Source organism: Macaca thibetana, chromosome 18 (assembly GCF_024542745.1).
Source record: "Macaca thibetana thibetana isolate TM-01 chromosome 18, ASM2454274v1, whole genome shotgun sequence".
NCBI lineage: Eukaryota > Metazoa > Chordata > Mammalia > Primates > Cercopithecidae > Macaca > Macaca thibetana.
Window position 1 is genome coordinate 24,140,396 of NC_065595.1, and position 17,103 is coordinate 24,157,498.

The following is a 17,103-nucleotide window of genomic DNA, read 5'->3' on the forward strand; positions in this document are numbered from 1 at the left end:
ATGGTGGCTTTGAACAACAGGCGTTTATTTTCTCACAGTTCTGGAGGCCAGACATCCAGGACCAGTTTCACTCAGCTTCATCAAGGTGCTGACGGGGCTGCACTCCCTCTGGGGGTTCCCTCCACTCTTTCATTTGCCGCTGGCTCCGTTTGTGGCTGCATTACTGTAATCTCTGCCTCAATGGTCACACTCTCTTCTTTTCTGTATGCGTCTTTGTAATCTTCCTCTGCCTCCCACTTATGAGTTGTGAAACCAGAAAATCTGAGACAGGGCTCAGTTAATTTAGAAAGTTTATTTTGCCGAGGTTGAGGACACGCCCATGACGCAGCCTCAGGAAGTCCTGACGACATGAGCCCAAGGTGGTCGGGGCACAGCTTGCTTTTATAGCTTTTAGGGAGACATGAGACATCAATCAATATATGTAAGAAGTACAGTAGTTCCGTCCAGACAGGCGGAGACAACTCAAAGCAAGCCCCACCCCTACTGGGGACTTTCAGGTCACAGGTAGCTGAGAGACAGACGGTTGCATTCTTTTAAGTTTCTTATAAGTCTTTCCACAAGAGGGAATCAGAATATGCATCTATCTCTGGGAGCAGAGGGATGACTTTGAGTAGAATGGGAGGTAGATTTGCCCTGAGCAGTTCCCAGTTTGAAGGGGCCCAAGATATTTTCCTTTCACAAAGGACACAGGTGATGGTGTCTGAGTCCCAGATCTGGTATCCAGATAATGCGGGATAATCTCTGCATCTCAAAACCCTTAATTTAGTCACAACTACAAAGATTCAGCCTCCTTTTCTCCCTATAAGTTAATATTTATAGGTTTTAGGGATTAGGATGTGGATATCTTTTGGTTCGGGGACCATTTTTCAACCTACCACAGCACTAAATCACGGAGCAATCTTACTATTAAGGAAAATGGGGTAAATGCGTGATCCCTGATATGGCTTTATAGGAGACTACTAGAATAAGAGGCAATACCACCTACGAAATCCCTCTACCCCACACCCCCAAGTCAACTTTAATCAGGCCTCTAGTTCTAACTACTGATTTTTGTAGAGATAGAGAAACATATTAAATGACACTGAAAAGATATAATTAGCCAAATCCAATCATTCTACAAGACAATAGGCCCATTTCTCAATTTCTTTAATAAATGCACCAAAGAGAGCAAACAGTTGCACATTAAAAGAAATATAAGAGCATGTTAACCACAGGCAATATTCCTAGAATCTTGTTTGGATTCTGAACTGCACAAACCAACAATTAAAAAAGGATATGTTTGGGACAATCATGAAAAATTGAACACAAATTGATGATATTGGGGAATTGTTGAGGTTTGAGGGCTTTGATAATGATTTTGTGATTATGTTCAAAAAATAAAACTAGATATTTAGACTGAAATACGTATGATATTTAGACTGAAATACATATGAAGGAAATGATATTATGTCTAGAATTAGCTTTAAAATACCCCAGCAACAAATAAATAAATACATAAGCACAGGTAAACAACAAATAAAAATTTTTAACATGTGATGGTAGGGCATCGATAAAATAAGAACAGCAGATGTGGATTATTGAAACGAGGTGACAGATGTGTGAGAGTCTATTGAACTAGCCTTTCTATTTTTATGCATGTTTGAACATTTCCAGAGTATAAGTGTATATATATATATATGTGACAGTGCAGCCTGTCCCCGTGAGGCCACTTTTAACTAACTGTCCTTAGGCCTGGCCTCACTCTAGGGAGTTGTTACTTATGCAATAGTAACACCCACTTCATCTTTTAGGACTATTTTAGGGGTACCATAGAAACAGATGAAAGTGAAGTATACGTGGAAGTCATTAATGAACTCGTTTCTTAGGTTGGCTTTTCCAGAAAGGTATCAGCCTGAATAAGCACTAAAATTGGTAAGCACTACATTTTTGATAATTAAAAAGCACTAAACTTTCAGGAAGCATTTGAAGTCTGTTCGCAGACAGCATTCATAGCTCCCAGACTTCTGCAGTGTCTGCCCCTTGAGGTGACTCCAGTACAAATGGAAAAGAGTAGAGTGGATGAAGACAGAAAGTGCAAAATAGACAAAAGGTGGATGCAACTCCAATGTTCGTCAAGATGAGTGGATAAACAATATGCGGTATATTCATACAATGAAATATCATTCAGCCATAGCAATGAATGAAGTATTGGCACCTGCTACAATGTGGGCAAACCTTGAAGACATTATGCTAAGTAAAGGAAGTCAGACCCAAAAGGTCACATACTATGTGACTCCATTTACCTGAAGTGTCCAGAATAGGGAAATCCGTAGAGACAGAAGGCAGACTAGTGGTTGACAAGAACTGAGGGGATTGACTGTGTAATTGGTAAGGCATTTCCTTTTGGGATAATGGAAATGTTTTGGAAGAGAAAGGAGGTGATGATCACACAACATGGTGAATGTGCTGAAAGTCACTGCATTGCTCTCTTTAAAATTGTTAATTTTATGTCATGTAAATTTTGCCTCAAAAAACAAACAAACAAACAAACAAACAGAGGGCGGTGTTCCACTGTGCCTCCCAGCCAAACCACAATGTTCTGGTTGTGAAAAGGAGAAGTAATCAACCAATGCCCATTCATGAAGCATCTTCTATGACAAGATACTGGGATGGTACTGTAGGGGATTCAGAGGACAGAAGAAAAGCTAGCTGTGACTTTTCACTTCAAGATGCTCATAATCAAGTTGTGTTCAAGGAGGCCATTAGACAAAATTTAAACAAAATAAGACCAAACACGTAAGCTGTGGTAAAGTGTGAAGTGATGGAGTAATAGATGAGTGACACAGGCCAGCAGTTCTGAAAATTCTTCAAGTGGAGGGACAGAAAGAAGTCACCATGTCTTCATGGAACACTATGAGATATTGTGTTTAATACTGATTCATTTATTATACCTAGGATAAACAAATATCAACTTCATATTAAATAACATATCATCTGGCAATAAATTCCAGAATAGATAGGTATTAACAGGGAGCAGTGGTTTATGAAAAAGTAGATAAAATTCAGAATGGAAATCAGTTTACTTATTAATATTGGCATGTTTGTGAAAACTTGGAAAGCTCGATTCTATCTGCCCCTTGCACCTTGGTCCAGCTGTGGACACCAGTGTTCTTAAGCATAGCTCATTAACTTACACAATCAACACGTTTTTATTGAGTGCTCAGAATGTGCTGAGCACAGTACAGCCTCTGGGTAAGTATAACAACTAAGGAGTAATGGTCTCTGTCCTATGTAGTCTGCAGTTGATGGAGGAAATGGAAAATAAATAAGCAAGCAATTATACATTGTAGAAACATGGTGTAAAAAATGTCCAGGATAATATGGTGAGACAGAATAGTGGGGGAAAATGGTGTGCAGAAGACACGTCACGTGCAGTGACCCCGAGGAATGGAAGTTCTAGATATGTTCAGAGTTCTGAAGGCATGTTGGAGGTTGGAGGGGAAGAAGAATGTCTGGGCTAAAGCTAAAGGAGCCAGTTCAGCTGAACATTGAAGATCAGAGTAAGGAGTTCAAAAAGAAGTCATTAAGTGTGAAAATGGCATGATTATGTTTGTTTCTAAAAAGGATAACTCTAGTCACTATATAAATAAAGATGGACAAGATGAAAGCTCATAGAATATAGAAGAAACCAGATCTTGGCAAGCTTAGATTCAACCCCTTCTTTCCCTTAAAATCAAGCCCAGAGCAGCCAGCTCTCAATGGCTCAACCCTGAACCTCATCCTGGCCCTTCTGAGTGTCCCAAGTCGCTCAAGAATCTCACAGGTTCTCAAGCTTCTGGAAGAGTTCCACAGCTAGAAGTGATGCTATCCAACTTAACATTCCAAAACGTGAAGATATTCCAGTGAACATGAAAGATGTGGTCTGACTCCCGAGTCCTTTGACAGCCTCATCCAAGAAGGATAGAATCTGTCTACAAAGTCTGAAGACAGTGTTGGGGCTTTTGGATGCCTTCGGCTTGTGTTTGAATCTGAGCACTGTGTGATATTCTCCTGTAAAAGATGTCATGTAAGAATTACATGAAATAGCAGGTGCTCAGCATACAATAGGCACTTATTAATATTTTTCATTGGTGTTTCAAAGTCTTTGCTTGAGCCAAAGCTGAGATACAGATATGACTATGTATATGTGGCAAAATGTTGAGTAAAGTCACCCTTATGGGAAATATAAAGGATCCAGGGAAATTGTTCATTCTAGGGTAAGAATGAGATCAGAAAAATGCATTGAACACCATTAAAAGAAAATAGAAGGTTTCATGACTTCAGGAGGAAATGATTTTAAATCCCTCAAATCTACTTTATAATCAATCCCAGGGACTGAGTCCTTAGTCTTGGGGTGAGGGGAAGCTATAAATAAATAAAGCTGTAAATAAAACTGGAATAACTGCTTTGCTAAAAGTCAAAAACAAACAAAACAATAGTATTGCATCAATATTTCTCAGACTAGGATGATTTTCAAAACTTTTATAAACCGAGACAAGGGTATCATCCAATCAGAACAGAACAATAAAGGTCAGCCATAAACAGACATGACCTGTGAGGAGCTCAATGTCATTATTACTGAAAGATACCATAAAAGGTAGAGAAAAACTGCCCCACTCCTACCATTTACTTTATTAACAGTCACAGGTATCCTCAGCAAAGCAGATGCACGCTTCAGTGTGATACCATTTATAGCCACAGTGGAGACAACTTTGCGTTTCTGTTGGTTGGCTCTATAGCATACCCTAATTGCCTGCTGGAGGCCCTCTTTAAGCAGGTTGGAAGAGGCTAGACTGAGAGACCTACCCTGCAAAGCAGTTTGTATACGTTACTCCAATTGAAGACCAAGATATGGGGTTTAGGATTAAGGATTTTAAAATTTTCATGTTTTGAAACCAAGGAAGGATTTTTGGCTTTTAATGAAAAACAAAAAGATTAAATTGATGCATGAAATAGCTGCATTCTCAGATGATGTAATTAATTAGGATGTTTAACTCTTCAATGGTTGAGCTGTATTTAAAAGTAAATCCAAAGTGAATACTGAATGAAAGATTCAACTGGTTTTTTTGTTTTTATTATTCTTTTTTTTTACTTACAGTTTTGAATCACAATGTTGGACAGGGTCACTCATCTATCAATCAAAGACAATTCTGAGGGAAGACAGGCAAAGACCTCATAATCCTGATATAATCTCTTTTCTAACCCAGCATCTTGAGACACTCATATGGGCTGGCACTGAATTTAAGCTCCAATTCACTTAAATCAAAAAGAGCCACTCTCAGTCTGTCATCGGGAAGCTAGCTCTCCAAGGTGTATTTTTATCCCAGCTTCATCTAAGTTATGACAACTCACCTGGTTGGTTTCTGCCATTTGAGTAGAGAGAGGCATCAGAGTGACAGGCCATCACTCGTTGTGTTCCTCTTGAGGTATGACAGAGAGGAAAAACAAACCTGGGGAAACAGATTTCAAAGTGTTTCCAAAATGTCTCCGGATTGGAAAAAGAGATATAGGGCACTGTTGATGCTTTTTTCTACCCAGAGCTCTTCTGAAGGTGAAACTCCTCTCTCTTCTATAGGCACTTCAAAATTTATTTGTCTGTTTGTTTATTTGTTTTACTGCTTTGACCTCGACTCATCTCCCTATGCTTCTGGTTCTTAAAATGTGCAGTTCTAGTAAGTTGTACTCCTAGTCAACATCTCAAACTCTTTTCACATTGATTTCTACATTGAAGCACCCTCTTCCGGTGGCTGACCCAACTTACGGCTTGGCTAATCTTTCTGCAGACAGATCCATATCCTTAGGACACATTGATTTCCCACACTGAGAAATGCCTGCTTAATTTGCATAAAATATATAAACAAATATTAGATATTAATATAAATAATATAGACACATAAAATATATAATTATAAATTTTACACTTGTCAGGGACCTTCCAATCTATAGCGTTAGTTGACTATCTAATCTAGCTATCCCCTAATTTTCCAGATGAAGTATATTTTTGCTGCCACTGCTCAGTTTAGGTTTACTATAACTGCACATGTATTTCATCTTTTTCGACTTTAGTTTTTGCTTTCTTATCATATTATACTATTCCTTTTTACTTTTCTAACTTATTTTGAATCAACTGAGTTTTCTTTATTACCACGTTTTCCTCTATTGGTTTTGAAGAGATACATTCTATTTCTATTATTTTAGTTTTTATTTCTACATTTTTAACATGTCTCCTGACCTAACAAGGTCTAAGTTTAACTGATCTTTTTATTCTGCTGTAATATGGCAAGTACCTTACAGCACTTTAACTCTGACCACCCCCTCCCACTTACATGCTATTTGGTCCAACATTTTAGTGTCATCTTAGTTTTATATCTTACCAAATTATTCATTTGAATTATTATTATTGTTGCTTTATATAATTATTGATTTTTATATAAACCCACATATTTACTGGTTTCTTTGCTCATGAGCTTGCATCCCATTCTTTCCTTTGAAGTTTAAATTCCTAAGTCTTGCTTCCCGTTCTTTCATTTGGAGTTTAAATTCCTGCTTCTTGACATTGCTGTTATCCTGGAGTGGGGATAAGCTTAAAATGAGTGCTCAACCCAGGATTATAAAACACAGGACGACATCATCCATGAGTGACAGGTATCAGATGCAAAAAATAAACAAAAGTATTAGAACCAAAGAGCTTCAAGTTATTGATTATTAGAGGGATACTATAAAATAATATGTTAAAAATGACTAAAGAAAAAAATTAACATGTCAGAAAAGCATAAGACCTACTATAATTGCACATGGATATACCTTATTTTGTGCTCCCAACATGGCTCTGATAGTGGTTAGCACTCAGCCTTTATCTGCGATATCTCTTTATTTCACTCTTATTTATAAACGATCATGTGGTTGGGTATAAAAATATGGATTGACAGTTATTTCTCCTACCCCTTTGAAGATATTATTCTGTTGTCTTCTGATTTTTCCTCTCATTACTGAGAAGGTTACAGTTAGTGTGGTTGTTCTGTTATAGGTGTCTTTTCCTTCTCTCTTGTTACTCTTAAGATTTTGTGTTGGTCTCTGGTATTTCCATAAGATGTATCTATGTGTTGCCTTATCTCACTTGGAACTCCAAAACCCGAGGTTTCATGTCTTTCATCAAATCTCGAGGATTTGGCCAGGCACAGTGGCTCACACCTATAATCCCAGCACTTCAGGAGGCTAAGGTGGGTGGATCTCTTGAGGTCAGGAATTTGAGATCAGCTTGGCCAACATGGTGAAACCCTGTTTCTACTAAAAATACAAAAATTAGCCAGGCATGATGGTGGGTGCTGGTAATCTCAGCTACTCCAGAGACTGAGGCAGAAGAATCGCTTGAGCCTGAGAGGCAGAGGTTACAGCGAGCCAAGATTGCACCGCTGCCCTCCAGCCTGAGCAACAGAGTGAGGCAGTGTCCACCCCAATCCCCTCACCCACACCCCACCAAACAAAAAAATCTGGAGAATTCTAGGTCTTATCTCTTCACATATTTCCTCCCAGTCTATTCTTTCCTTCAGGCACTCTCATTAAAACACTCTTTCTCCCCTCAATGTGTATTAACCATTTTTAAATATTTAATTGCTCTCTGCTATCCTTTAGAAAAACCTTTATTCAACTGTTTGAATGTTGAATATCTGGCTAAACTATCCATTGTGCTTTTCCCTTCCAAGTTGATATATTTTTTAATTTTAGAAATTTAATTGTTATTTTGAAAGCTTCCTATTTCTTACTCGTATTTCTTATGCTTTTCCGATTTGTTAATTTTTTTCTTTAATCATTTTTAACAAATTATTTATAATATCCCTATAATAATCTATTACTTGAAGCTCTTCGGTTTCTAATCCTTTTGTTTATTTTTTGTATCTGATAACTGTCACTCATCATGGATTACGTCTTCCTGTGTTGCATAATCCTGGGTTGGGCACTCATTTTCAGCTCCTCCCCACTCCAGGATAACAGCAATGTCAAGTTCACTTGGTTAGTACTTTTAATTTGGGTTGAGAATTCTCTTACTCTCCTTATTTCCTTAAGGACACAGCTGTGTATTTAACGTGTTTATAAATACTTTTCCTACCTTGCCTAGGTGAACTTGTTCAAGTTATCCAATCCAAATTATTCCCAGAAGCACACATCACATCCTCAAGAATTAAAATGACAAGAATAAGAAGATATGACTACAACTAAATAAAATAAATACAGAGAAAGAAAGAGGAAAAAGAAAAAGGAACGAAGGGAGAAAAAGAAGAATGGAGGAGGAATGGAGGGAGGAAGGGAGGGAAGGAGGTGGGAAAGGGAGGGAGATGAAGGTGGTGTTGCTCCTTCCTGGAATTCTTTTCCCAGGCTTACTTCACCCTTCAGGCCTCAACTGAAACAGTACCTCCTCCAGAAAACCAATTAGTTCTTCTTACTATTCCCATGACTCTTTGCTTCTCCTATGATAACTCTTACCATGCTTCGTCGGAATTATTTGTTGCCTATCTTTCTTTCCAGGTAAAATTAAAAGGATGAGAGCAGCATGATTCCTTCATTTATTAACAAATATTTATTGAGCCCAATGGATACAGCAATACATAAAATAGACAAAGTCACTGCTCTTCCAAAGCTTACATTCTAGGCAGGGAAGACAGAAAACGAAAAAATACACAGTGTGAATAATACACATAAGTGATGATAAATGCTATGGAAAAAAATAAAGTGGTGAGAGGATGGAGAACTATGTAAGGGAGAGGGCCTAAATGAGATAAGGCAGGCCAGGAAGGCCTCTCAGTTTTGATGACTTGATTGGAAACCTGAATGGGATAAGTGAGCAAGCCTTGGTTGTATCTTAGGAGAAGGACACAGACACCTTCAGTGAAGCATGCACTGGGTTTGGGAAGGAGGGAATGAGATCAGAGTGGGCAGTGGGCTCAGAGATGGGGCCAGGCAACATAACACAAGGACTTTCCAGCCTCTGGAAAGACTCTGGGATATTATCATGAGTGAGATTTGATGCCACTGAAAGGTTTTGAAGGATCTTGCTTACATTTCAAAAGACTACCTCTGCGACAGCACTCCAGCCTGGATGACAGAGCAAGACACTGTCTCAAAAGAAAAGGAAAAAAAGTCTATCTCTGGTTGCTCTGTTGTAACAAGAGTGGAAGCAGAGTGGCAAACTAACAAGCTAATGCAATTGTTAGGCAGATAAAAGATTGTAGACTGGAATAGCAAGTGCAGAGGTGGTGAGAAGAAGGGGGTTGGATCCCGGATTTACTTTGAAGATAGAGCTGAATGGATCTGCTGATGGTATCACCCTATTTCATGACTTTTATAACCAAATCCTGCATAGAGGGTCTCGCTTTCTATTTGTGGAATATATGAATGAGTAAATGAATGAATGCATTATTTACAGACCCTCCTTCTTGATGATGTCATCTCCATTTGTGAAACGAAAATTATCAAACACTATGAAAACTATGCAGGTTTTGCTGCTACTGCTAAAGTGGGTCTAATGTAAATAATATTAACCACATTTTGTAAGCAACAGATCCAGCATGTGTACTACTTCTTCCTACCCCAAAGCTTTTGTTTTAGACACAAATGTTGCAGATATTTTTCAGCTTCTGCTAGGATTTAGAACTGCTCTATATCAGTTTTGTGACTGACCCTCAAACAGGCCATCAGTAAATTTACCTCACCCATACATTTGATCTGAAATCCAAATCTATTTTCAAGAAAAATATAATTGACCAAATAGACAAGACTTTGATTTCAAAATGAACACTGGACAGGTCATATTTTTCTGTGAATTTATTTCAAGACAATGTTCAAAGGAGTTGACTGATAAAATCCACTACTCAGTGAAAGACACCAAGACACATCTTAGGTATTGTTTACCTCTTGAAACAATATGGTGGCTATTGAAATGTTACTGTGGGCGTACCTACCACCACTTTTAACAGATTTCAATGAAATTTAAAAGTGACAGAGATAAATGTCTTAAATGAATCTGTAAATTCATTGATAATTTTCTAATCAATCCTACTTTTATTAGATTGTCTTTTGAAAATTTAATTAAAATTATAATTAATTCCATTTATGAACTGCAATAATGTCTGCTAATTATGTGATTATACCAAGTGAAGTCTGCTGTTTATGGAAGTCATGGTTAAAATGTCTAAAATTACAAAGTATATATTTTCCAGGTTATATGTGCTATGGAGAAAAGATAATTACCAAGTATATATGATCTTTTCTCTATAGTACATACAACCTGGAAAATTGCCCTTGTGATTAGTACTCTTTATGCTTCCTATCATGCATTAACAGAATCTAGAGCACTGATACTATAACAAGTGTACAAGTATATAAATTGTGCCAAGGGAAATGGGTGCCAAACAGGTCCAGCTTTCATGGTGGCAACTTCACAGGAGACACAAGGTGGTTAAACAACATCTATTGCAAGGAAAGCTTCAAAAATCACAACATCTTGGGTTGGAAAGAACTTGAAAGATGGTCTCTTTCCAGCCCTACATCCCTCTTAGACTTAATTTGATTTGGAATTGCAGTCCCTTTGCAGCACTACTCTTGATAACACATTTCAATTCCAGCAGTCTGGCAGGCTCTGCATTGGGGTGATTCTAGAGAAGGATGGGCAGGCAGCCTGCCCTTGAGGATCCCAGAATCTACCAGAGCCTCTGCAAGTTTCCCACAGGTTGCCTGAATTTGGCAGTTTGCTTCCCCACAGAAATCAAACAGGAGCTATGAGACATTCTCACTTAAACGCACGCGCGCACACACACACACACGCAGGCACACACACATTAAGGATAGGGTCCAGGTTTTCTGCTGCACTCACTCTAGGTTGGAGAGATAGAGAAGAGGCTGATGAGACCATCCCCAGCATACATTTAAGGAACTGTCCTTCTGTAATAAGCCACATGAAAGCAAATTAGTCTTCTGTTCAGTCCTTGAGACAAATGGAGTGGCCTCTGCCAGTGTACACTTTCTTCCCTGTGTAAAACATTTTACTTTGGCACTACAATCACAGCCTGGTTCTGAAGCTTGTATTCTTTTTTCCCTCCCTCCATTCACTCATCACTTCAGTGATGTTGCCCATGATTTCACAGTGGTTAATTTTCTACCAAGAGAGAGGATGCCCTAAACCAATCTTTCATTAGTGACAGTGATCACTACATCAGTCTCTTATTAATGACAATAATAGCTAACATTTATTCCCTGTTAATCATAGCATAATACTATGTCATTGAATTTCACGGTACCCCATGAGGTAGGTGGCATTGATATGCCCTCTCTATAAATGACGGAATAGAGATTCAGAGAAGTTAAGAGACTTGGTTATGGTCCTATTGCCAGTCAGCCCTGAGCCAGAATTCAAGTCAGGTGTCTGATTCCTAAACCAGGCATTTGACCCCTAACGACATTGCTTTGGTTGTAGCAGGAGGATGGGAATGGCTGGAATGGGACCACAACCACCTGGCCTCACACCTGGCCCAAGTTCTTGGAATTCCAAGACACCCCTCAAAGCACAGGCTTATGTCAACAAGAGTTTTCTAGAGGAGCTGAGGTTATCTGGGAATCTGGCTGCCAGTGTTCGTTCTCTGATCTGCTGCGCCATCCAACAACATAGACCCGACTTTCTTGCCAGCAGCCAGCAGCACAGGGCAGCCAAGACTAACAAGTGTAGGCACTGTGCAGGGTACAGGGCGCATGAATAGCACTATTCTTTTCTGGCCAACACTGGCCCCATTGTTTTAGGCAATGAATAGAGCTGTGTGGAAAAAAAAATTCACACACGAAGCAAAAGCAGCAAAATTTGTCTCTTTGTGATGGTTTCAAGACTGGGTGAAAAAGTCGTTCTTCACCTGGTGCTATTTTACATACTCTTTCACAAACAGAAAGCACTTTCTGGCAAGGGAAGAGCCTTTCTCTCAAAATTAAAAAGTTATAGGTCACAGTGCAGGTGGGAGAATTGGGAGTAGACCTCAAAGTTTTAATGGCATTCATTCATTACAACATTGGGGAGATGGAAATGATGAGGCATCATTTTGATTTAGTGGAATTAAGCTCTGTTCCCAACAATCATCTTGATCTATTTGGGACACACAGTTTTTGCCTGCATTTTTCCCAGATAACAGAGGGAAAGTTAAGAGCACAGTATTAACTACAGTATATATTAGGACTCCTATTCAAGGCAAATAATTGCCAAACTTTATATTTCTTTTTGATAGGGCTAGACTCGTTTAGTCCCAGACCCATTTCTGGGGTTGCGTTGCTGGCTGCTGTAACTCACCACCAGGGAATCTATCCCTATCTTTGTCCTGGCTGTACCATTAGATGAAGTCAGAATCTCACAAAACCATTACATTCATTTAACTTCTGCATATGGAAAATGAATTCCTCTCTTAAGAGCAGACATTAACACATAGTTCTGATACAAGTCCATGTCCCATATACATTATCTCCTTTTCATTCTTACACCACCCATAAAACCACCATTGGTGGTAGATGTTCTGTGGTACAAATCATCTTGGATGTTGACTGAATTATTATTTTGTGTATCTTGGTATCATAAAGTTCTAGGAATTCAGTTTCTTCAAAATAGGTTTCTATTTTTGTATTTAAATACAGAAACTTCCAGAGACAGATTAATACAGTGGGAAGAGCATCATGGGCTTTAGATGCAATCTGATTTAAATTCTGGTCTATACGGTAGCTCTGTAGGGTGACTCTATGTGCTATGTTGTCCTGGAAAGACCTTGCTATATCTGTTATCCTGCTGTAACTGTTAATATTGCCCTCTTTCACTTTAAAAGGTGTACGGTTTAAATGGTAGATAATAAGGTCATCCTATGATTAAGTCACCTTGGGCAAGCAACTTAACTTCTGTCAGCCTTGCTTTCTTCATTTATTAAATCAGGACAACACTGTCTGTCTGTTAGGATTAGTATTAATTAGTATTAATGTTAAAGAGAATATGTAGAACTCTCTGCATATTGTCTGAAGCATAGCAGGGACTCAATAAAGATGGCTATTACTAATATTTCCTCCGGAGACACTGCCTTAGAACACTGTTTCCAAGTGTCTTCATCCATTTTGTGCTGTTATAACAGAATACCACAGACTGAGTAATTCATAATGAACAGGAATTTATTGGCTCACCATTCTGGAGGATGAGAAGTTCAATATCAAGGTGCTGGCATCTGGCAAGGGCCTTCTTGCTGCATCATCCCATAAAAGAAGGGCAAAGAGAGAATGACAGAGAGAAAGAGGCAAAAGGGGGCTGAACTCATCCTTTTGTAAGGAACTTACTCCTGCAATAACAAACCCACTTCCACAGTAATAGCATTGATCTATTCATGAAGGAAGAACCCCCATGGCCTAATCACTTCTTAAAGGTCCCTCCTCTTAATACTGTGACAATGGCAATTAAATTTTAACATGTGTTAGGGAGAGGACAAACATTTAAACCATTGCACCAACTGTTTGAGAAATTATGGACTATTGAAATAAAAAAGAAAATAATATAATATAAATCAAAGGAAGGTATTAAAGTCACCAGGGTTTTACCTTGCCTAGTAAAGACATTAGAGAAAAAGAATAACACTGATTACAAACATGTTTCCATGAAAGAAAGGGGTTTTAAAAGCTGAAAATGTAGAAAACAAACTTGAGACTAAAAGACAGTTCACTTAACTGAAAGTATTTATCATCATTTTTTAAAACAAAGTATTACCTTTTGAAGGAAATCAGAATATCTCACCCTCAAATATGCCACTTTGGCATAAGGATTATTGTGAGTTGAAGCCAATTAAGAATCAAGAAATGCAGGAAGAGTTTACTGTCCTCTCCTTTTCTGCCTAAAAACCTACACATAAATTTCCCTTTGAAGAAGGTTCTCTCTTGCCTAACAGAATAGCAGCTCTTAACATCAAAGACCAGAGTCAACATTAAGGTGAGTTCACATAAACAGATCTTACTAAAGTCTTATTTTCCATTAGTTCCTCCCCATGTTTCCTAGTCACTTCTCCACAACTTAATGTCACTTGAGGCTCACACTCCTTTCCTTTGTTAAAATGGTATATAAGTCCCCGAGTCGAATCACTTCTTTGCATTTTTTTTTGTATGTGAACTCTCATGCATGTAAATATTAATACAAATTGTGTTCTTCTTCTCCTATTAATTTGTCTTTTGTAAGTTTAATTCATAGGCCTCCAGGTACTGAACTTAAGAAAGTAGAGAAAAAGTTTTTCCTTCTCTAAACTTTTATTTCTTTTAGCAGCAGACCAGTGAATGCTCATAGACTAGTAGTGGTCCACACTCAGACAGCTGGGGAATCGCTGCTCTAGAGGCTTATAATCCAATCTGTCTTTTTCTGTCTGCTTCCTTCCTGACCCTGTCCTCCCCTTCTTCCTGCCATTTTATTCCCATCCTTCTCAAACATTTTTTTTATTTGTATCATTTGGCAACTTCGTGATATTAAGCATTCTTCAAGTGCAGTGCTCAGTAGGCTATGGGTACTTTAAAAATACGCAGTGGATTTTTAACTTCATATCTTCCCAGAAAAACATTTTAGTTAAACCTGATGGTTACTCTAATTCACCTGTGCATTTTTCTGTAGGTTTTACACACTATTGGAGATCCAGTCAATATAGAAAAAAAGTAGATGATTCAACAAAAGAATAGAAAGAAGTTTTGCATTATACCTGTTAAGAGAGTAGCCATATACTTCATGTATTCATTTTCAGCAGTTTTGGTAAAGAATGGGTTTAATTTGACTCCTGAGCTGCACGTAAGTCACAGGCAAAAGCTCTCCTTTAACTCTTTTTTTTCCTCCAGGTTTGGAAAATACTCATCTTTGATTGAAAAGTTGGGAAGAACTGATCCACACAGGTGATTTTGTGGAAGGACGAGGAAGCTCTCCGGAAGCCCCCCTCACCTCCATTCAATTTTTCCTCTGAATACCATTGAATAGCTACAACGAATTTCCTAGCATTTAGCCTAACAATGCTTTTAAAGATTTAATATTACCCTCTTTTCCCTCAAATGATATTTGCATAAGCCATAATTAAGTTTTTGGAGTCTCATTAAAAAAAAAAAGCTATTGAAAGAAATAAAGCAGCGAAGCAAACATTATAAGTTGCAGTAGCTAATCACACAAAAATGATAATAGCTTCCAAACTATAAAGTCAAAATTTACTTATATTTCCTGAATATTATGACTATTAATATTTTAAGATCTATTTATACCAAGATATAGCATTGCTTTCTATTTGCTCTTTTATTCAAGATGATCTTTAACAACGAAAATCTTGTAACCCAATATCATAATCAAGCCATTGAACTTTTAAATTGAAGCCAGGTTCTTTCTAAGCACCTCATTTTTAAACATCAGGAGATGAAAAAGCATTTATTCTAGATGCAAATTTTTAATTATTTAAGAAAGTAGAAGCTTCTTTGGACCTAAAATACCAAAATGAAATGTCCCTTAACAAATATGAATTTTTTTAAAAGATGCAAATTCATCATTCTTAGTTTAACTCCGCCATGAATTTTCTCTTTCATGCAAAATAGTACATTGCATTGTGTTACCATTTTGTATTTTGCTCTATTAAAGTCCTCAGCAACTTTATAAATTCTTTAAGGAGTGAAAGTGTGCAATTTGTGCTGTGCCAGAAACAGAACTCACAGTTTGTGATCACATAATTAATATACATGAGGTTAATAAGCAAATGGCAAGGAAGACTGTATGTTTCGGCAACATTTACCTCAATCAATCCTCTGTGATGGGAATGTTTTTTGCAGGGCTTACTAAAGTTCACTGGATGATTGAAATAATAAGGAGTTGGGCGAATAACTAGGATATATGCAAAATATGTAAAAAACAAAGGAAAACCAGGGAGGTTGAGACAGGATTGTTGTCCTTCCTTGGACCTGGTCTCATTAAAGTCCTCCTCAGACAATATTTTCTCAGAACTTTGGATAAGAATTGCATTACTGGCTTCTTTTTGAAGGTAATGGTTATTTTCAACATTTTATGCAACTGAATGATAAATGACAAGAACTTTAAATGAAATCTTCGCATGCTACAAAACTGAGCGCTGTGTGAGGGGCTAGGTTGGGAACAGCCCGGCAGATGCTTCTTTTCTTGCTTCCCTTTTTTTCTTTTTTCTTTTTATCAATTTAACAAATGTTTGTTTTCAATTTGTTTTTGACAATGGACTTATTAAACTCTTTTACCTAGTTAAGATTTATGAAAAGTGTTTCTCTCCCCACTTATCTCATTTATAGAATTTGTAATTTGCATAATGGTAAGACGGGCATTTTCATTCCTGCCTTTCAAGCACCTCCATTCTAATTTTCATGGTAATAGTAAGTGCACTTAACAACAATGGTTCATTGATCCAGCATGTCTCCTACCTGCCCTGGAGCAACTGGGCAATTGTTAACTATAGAAGCCACAAAACAGATAACCCAATCGACCATTTGTGCAAAAGCGCTGCCTATAATGGTTTCAATAATAATTAATATGCAGGATAGCTAGTCCTGTCACACACCATTTCAGACTAGAATTGCATCTGTCAGTCCAAATCCTGACTCCATTCGAGGCATCCAGCACCGAATCTAGTTAGACAGCTAACTGAATTAAAACAAAAATCTACAGATGCATGATAAATGCACAGGATGCTATGTCACACATGAATGACTCCTGCGCAGGCCAAATGACAGATGTATTTCCGCGACTCCAGGCCAGGCTCCAGCACAAACCACTCTTCATTTATCAATAATTGGGCCTTAATTTCATTTGGCAGTGGTGGAGCAGCATGCTCAGCTTCCTCTCCAATAGACGAACACTAATTAGACTTTTTTGGGGGGATGGGCACCAATCTTTTGGTTTTATTTCAAATACTCAACCATCAGCAAAGTTAGAACTGTCCTTTGGAAGCAAGGGGTCTGTTTCAACCACAGCTCATTATGAGTCATAATATCTTGCAATGGGAACTCTTCAAGTATTAATGTTCCATTTCAATAAAGATGAGAAACATAGGAGATGCC

General features: G+C 38.0%; 1 long non-coding RNA gene across 1 annotated transcript in view; it reads right to left on the reverse strand.

The window, feature by feature from the left end:
- The window catches only part of LOC126940985 (uncharacterized), a 53,702-nt gene extending 40,283 nt beyond the window's left edge, over nt 1-13,419 (reverse strand). Inside the window, exons 1-2 of the long non-coding RNA XR_007721027.1 lie at nt 13,210-13,419; nt 5,371-5,468 (exon numbers count right to left, since the gene is read on the reverse strand). This is a non-coding gene — a long non-coding RNA (uncharacterized LOC126940985). The remainder of the gene's footprint in view (nt 1-5,370; nt 5,469-13,209) is intronic.
- Between the last annotated feature and the right edge of the window lie 3,684 nt (nt 13,420-17,103).